Below are 5858 nucleotides of genomic sequence, written 5' to 3'. Positions count from 1 at the left end.
ATTACTTAAGTGTCTGGGATATGTTGGTCATGCTCTAAAATGAACATTTAATTCTGTATAACTTTGTATTTATGCTAATTGCTCATGTGTTTGTGTATGTTGGGTTTCTGTCCCTGTTCATATTTTGTGCTATTTACACTGCTTTCTGAAATGAAAGTCTTTTGACAAGGGAGGTGGATTAGTATGCAAAACTTAAGAAAACTAAACCTTACTGCCTCTCTCAGCATTGGTTTGTAATTTTTTTTTGTATAGCACAGAAAGATCACCTTGCAGTTATTTTAAAATGTAACTTGGGTCTTAATCCTCTTCTTAGCTTTTTTGTATCTTTAAGTTGTTTCTCCTAAAAATGGAGAATGTACATCCTTGCCTCAGCATTGTGACCAGTATAAATTCACTAATATGTGAATACTAAGTACAGTCAGTCTTGGTTTATAAAATATTAGTCAGGTTAATCTCTAAATGTTGAAAGGAACAAATGTCTGCCAAGGATTGCTTAACACACATTTTTGGGGGGGAGAACGGGGAAATACTCATACAAAATCACTGATATTTTTTTGCTGGAGTACAAGAAATTTTCATCTTTGGGGGAATTAAGTGAGGTGTATCCAAATTTTAATGGATATTTAAATATCACTTATTTGTATTACACTTTTATATGCTTTTCATGTTGTGGCACAAGGCACAGTTTAACAATACAGCCTCAGGTTAAAACTAATGTGTTCTATGGCTTGAACCTACAGATGAATGGACAAAACAGGGTGCAAGTATCCCTGGTTGATAGCATACAATTAAGTGTTAAATTTTTCTAAAGCTATTTTGAATGATAAAAGAAATATTGCTAGGTGCTGTTGCCATAGTGACTACAATTTGCCATGTGCTTTACACAAACGTGGTGCTCACCAGGCACCTGGAATGCTAACTCTGCTGCAAAAATATTATGGTCTTGGTTTTTAACTAAAAATGTACATAGGTTATGATTTGCACATTAAAAACAATTTCCAGACATGACTATTCCATGTTTAAATCTTTTTTTCTATGCAAGATATACTATTTCTGTCGTCTGAACGTTCTTGAGTCTAATACTAAAACAAATAATTGTTTAGTATGAATAGTTTAGCTGTTCATAATTGCCTCATGTCTGGATGTGACTTTCAAATCTAGTTATCTCCTTTCTGTCACGTAAAAACTGCTTAGTTAACTTGAATTTTTTCCCTTTAATTCCTCTGCTTAAAACTCTACATACAACTGATGAGCGATTCGGTACCTTCTAGTGGGAGAAAGTTCATCATGCTTTGTTCTAAATAACTGAAGGGCAGCACTGTGTAGCTGTGTAACAAGCTAGGGCACAAATGAAAGGATAATTATGGCATGACATAAGGATATACTCCCTTGCTCCAGGAGAGGGCATATCAAGAAAAACAATCTGTAGCAGAGGAGGGAGTGGTATAAAGTTTTATAAAACAAGAAATATACATTTTTAAACAATGGGAGTAGAAGTGACTAAGACCAAAATGTGGCAGTGAAACAGAGTATGCAGTGTGTGCATTGGGGGGGTGAGGAGGGGAAGGAACTAAATAGCTGAAATAAACTTAGTCAAATTGATATAGGCTAAACTTAATTAGTAACAGTTGAAATTCAGTAATCAAAATTGCAGAACTGAGCATTTTTCTTTTAACAGCTGACTAAAACTAGAACACTCACTGGTCCTTCTTTGAGCAGGGGGTTGGATTAGATGACTTCCTGAGGTCCCTTCCAATCCTAATATTCTATGACATTAAATGGAAAGAAGTAATTAATGAAGAAAATCTAAAACATTTTAGAATCCCATAAATGCTACACATTTATATATTTGAAATATGTGAATATTATGCTAATTATTCTTGTTCTGTTTTTCTTTCAGACCAGGCTTTCCATATGGGGATGGGGAAGCCTTAGTGTTGTGCTTTTTCTAGGCACGTTTGGACCCTTTGCTATATTTTACTTCGCATTTTATATCCTCTGCTTTGTGGGTGGGTAAGTATGCATTATTTATAGTGTTGGGTTTTTTTTATATTGAATTTACCATGCATATAAAACCTTTTAAGCACAACCTACCAAAAGCTACTACTACAAACCTATCCAAGCACCAATTTATAGCACTTCCCAAGTTTGAGCAGTAATCACATTCTGACTCCTGACATACTATCTCTTCTTTCTAACCTTTTAGTACTAAACAGAATATACATATCTGTACAATAACTGGCTTTACCTTCAGTTGATCATTACCTCAAATTACTATACCAATTCTTTGGCCAAGTACCCAGAGGGTAGTTGTGCTTCTGTCTACTTCCATTTCATCAGAGTAAAATACCTGTTAATTGTGTATTAGATACCACTTGCCTCTATCAAAACCTAAGTTTTTTGTGTATGTCTAAAAATATGGAAATTAAGTAACTGCCCAGGTGGAATGCCAGCCATCACTGGCAACCAGGTGCTGTCAGCTCAGAGACAAGGAGAGAAAGTGTGTTGTTTTTGTTTTTTAACATACCACATGCTTCCATAATACGATAAGCAGCTACACTGCACAGCAGTGACTATTTTTGACAGGGTAAATTAACCTGTACTGTACCTGCTCTGCTTATGATATCTGAGCTAGTTGGCTTAAAGCTAGCTAGCTCTGGTATCTCTAGACTGCAGTATTTTTGCTTCGTTTAATGGGTACTGTATACAGCAGAGCTGTTGCATCTTGAGCATTCATCTAGCCTCCTTGAGGCTGAATTCATATTAGTATGTGTTAGGCAGTCAGCAGACATCCTTCAGACCACATATTTCCTGATATTTATAGGCATTGTCTCAGACCTGAAATGCACTTTATGACTCGTGATAGTTTAATATGCACAAGTTAGGGTGAAATTTGGAGACCCTAAATTTATATTATTTTTCTTCATGAATTAATTTGTCACATTAATCTTTTCCATACTATATGAAGTGTATTCTTCTGGTACAAAAAGCATGCATAAATGATACAGAAGTCCAAGATGCATGTGTGTAAAGCAGTGTGTTAAATAAACTCTCTTCTATATTTCTACAAAAATAGAAAAAGTTAGATGTTCAGATTTGTCTCCTTTTAGGAGATCTTTGTATAGCAAACTTCCTTTATTGCCCTGGAGAAAACAATAGTAAAGATTTTTGGATGCATATCTGCTTTATGCCAGTTAGTTTTTGGCTTCTAGCATTTTATTAGGGGTGCACTGTTAAACTTTTATTTTTTTTTTTTTTTTTTTTTTTTTTTTTTTTTTTTTTTTTTTTTTTTTTTTTGGCTGATACTGATGGCCAATTAACTAGCCATATTGGCTGATACTGATCTGATAGCCAGTATGCAAACCCGCAGCTTGGAGAGCAGTGTCTGGCTGGTAAGTCTGTGGGGGGCGTGGAGGGTTGTGTGTGCGGGGGGGCGGGCAGATAGAGGCCCTCATAGTGAGTGGGAGAGAGGGGCTGTGGCAGGGGCAGGTGCCACCCAGCTGGTGCAGGGTGAAGGATGGAGCTGTAGGTGACCCCTTTCTCTTCCCCCCACCCCTACAGACATACAGGCCAGACACTAGTTTCTAAGCTGCCGGGCTGCATTTCTGGCTGTGCATGCTGTGGCCGTGCACATTCATGCGGTATTTATTGGTGACATAATCGACTACATTGGTGAAAAAAAGCCAATTGCTGACACAGTCAATTTTCCTTTTTTCAGTGCCAATACAATATGGACTGTTTTTAATATCTGTGCACCTCTACGTCTTATAGTATTTATTCACTAGAATATCTATGCCTGTATGTAAGCTGAAGCCATATTTTCCTTTCATAATTTCTTTTAAGGATGATTTTTAGAAACTGATCATTTTGACACCGCTCTAATGCGTAGCCTTTGAATACAAGTCTATCTTTGTTTTTCAAAATTCATGTAGTTAAGTATAATGTTCCAGCTGCACAATACCTTCCAACTGCATTCTTGTCTGTTTTGTGGTGTTGTAATAAGCTTTGACCCATTGTTTTTGCTTGTTCTTGGAAAGATACCAGACACAAGTAGCTTTCTCTTGACTTCATATCCCCTCAACTCCCATTTGTTTCTAGATGGGCCTAGGAACTTAATTGTATCCCCCTACCCCCCTTTGGAGTTTGGTATTTTCTACCATAAGGAGGAGGCAAAAAGACTGAGATGTGTTCATAAGTCAGCTAAAAACAGAAAGCTTCAACTTTTATGGGAAGTACGCTTTGCCTGGATTCAAATGTTGATATAATCCCTAGATGCGAGTTCTAGGCCTCATTGTCATACCCCTCTTCCCCAACCCCCTTTCTGTGTACATACTTATTCCAATATGATTCAAGAAAACAGTGAATCAAAATGATGGTTGTTCACTAGATATTTATCTTTAGCTCTGTTGCCATGGAGAATAGGCTTTGAACAATATGGCTGATTTAAGTAACATTTTTGGATTACTTAAACCATCTGATACTTTGTAATGGCAGAAAATGTTTTCTAGCCCAGTTGCACCTAACTTGCAATTCTTACAATTTTTTGGTTGACTAATTGCCTTCCAAATAAATGAAACTGTTTGCTTATGTAGATGGTTTTTGATTACTAAACTGAGAACAATGTTAAAGCTCAATGTCGTCTTTTGATCTTAAATAGTGTTAATTTGTCATTATAATCATCCTTTGGCTCAAGAAGGGAATTCCTCAAATTCTGTAGACTGTTTTGTTTGTTTTTTTTACCTTCCATCTTCCTTTTATACTTTTTAAACTTTCTTTTTCCTGAAAAGCTAGTTATGTGGTAGCAGTATAACCCTCCAGTGTTTTCTACAGTAAAATAAGCATAACTATTTTATTCCTTTTGTTTATTTTCTGTAGTGTCAGACAACAGGTATTGGGACAAAGCTCTTATTGTGGGTTGATAAATATCTTTTTGCTAATTTAAGCAAGTGGCTACTTCCTATTGATGAGAGGCTGAGAGCATTGCTTTAAGTCAGTAAGTACTATACTGTAGGCCAGGGGTTGGCAACCCCTGGCATGCGTGCCGAATGTGGCACGCGAGGCCATTTTACTTGGCATGCCGCGGCCAGCCCCGGCTCTGGGTAGCTGCTGCCAGCGACGGCGCCTGGGCTGCTCCTAGCAGGGCTTGCAGCATCCCAGCTGCCTGCTGGGAGCAGCCCAGGGTTCTAGCTGGCAGCAGCTCCCCAGAGCCAGGGCCAGCTGCAGCTAGGAGGCTCTAAACAGCTGTGCTGGGCTCTGGCATCAGCTCTGCACCAGTGCGTGTAGGCATGCTTCGGAGCAGGTGGTGGGGGAGGGGCCCAAGGGCAATGCAGCCCTGGTGTCTCCCCCACTCCCAGCATGGAGGTGATGAGCCCGGCGCAGCTGTTTGTAGCCAGCCCGGGCTCTGGGCACCTGCAGCAAGCAGTGGGCACAGAGTGCAACCAGCTGCGCCGGGCTGCACAGCTCCGGCATCGGCTCCGTGCTGGTGGTGACTGCACAGGCACCTCGCGGTGGGCTGTACTGCTGCTGTCTGCCCTGAGGTGCCGATGCTGGAGCTGTGCAGCCTGGCGCAGCTGTTTGCACTCTGCCCGCTGCTTGCTGCAGCTGCCTAGAGCCTGGGCTGGCTACAGACAGCTGCGCTGGGCTCACCACCTCTGTGCCAGGAGCGGGGGAGACACCAGGGCTGTGCTGCCTTAGGCCTCTCCCTCACCGCCTGCTCCAAGGCGCGCCTGCATGTGGTGGTGCGGAGCTGATGTCAGAGCCCTGCACAGCTGTTTGGAGCCTCCTGGCTGCAGCTGGCTTCAGCTCCGGGGGGCTGCTGCCAGCTGGGAGTCCCGGCTGCACCCCGGCGGCCGCCTGGG

General features: G+C 40.8%; 1 protein-coding gene across 10 annotated transcripts in view; it reads left to right on the top strand.

Annotated features, from left to right (window-relative positions):
• The first annotated feature begins 1900 nt into the window (after window positions 1-1900).
• SNX13 (sorting nexin 13) overlaps window positions 1901-5858 on the top strand; it is a 148930-nt gene continuing 144972 nt past the window's right edge. For 7 of the 10 annotated variants that reach the window (XR_003092908.1, XR_003092909.1, XM_025198237.1 and 4 more), the window contains exon 1: window positions 1901-2013. The gene's annotated coding sequence lies outside the window, so the exon portion shown is untranslated. The remainder of the gene's footprint in view (window positions 2014-5858) is intronic. The other 3 variants (XM_025198238.1, XM_025198240.1, XM_025198241.1) reach the window with 3 other exon arrangements.

Source organism: Alligator sinensis, unplaced genomic scaffold, assembly GCF_000455745.1.
Source record: "Alligator sinensis unplaced genomic scaffold, ASM45574v1 scaffold123_2, whole genome shotgun sequence".
NCBI classification, from domain to species: domain Eukaryota; kingdom Metazoa; phylum Chordata; order Crocodylia; family Alligatoridae; genus Alligator; species Alligator sinensis.
The sequence above is the reverse complement of the archived record's forward strand: the minus strand, read 5'-3'. Positions and strand labels throughout refer to the sequence as shown.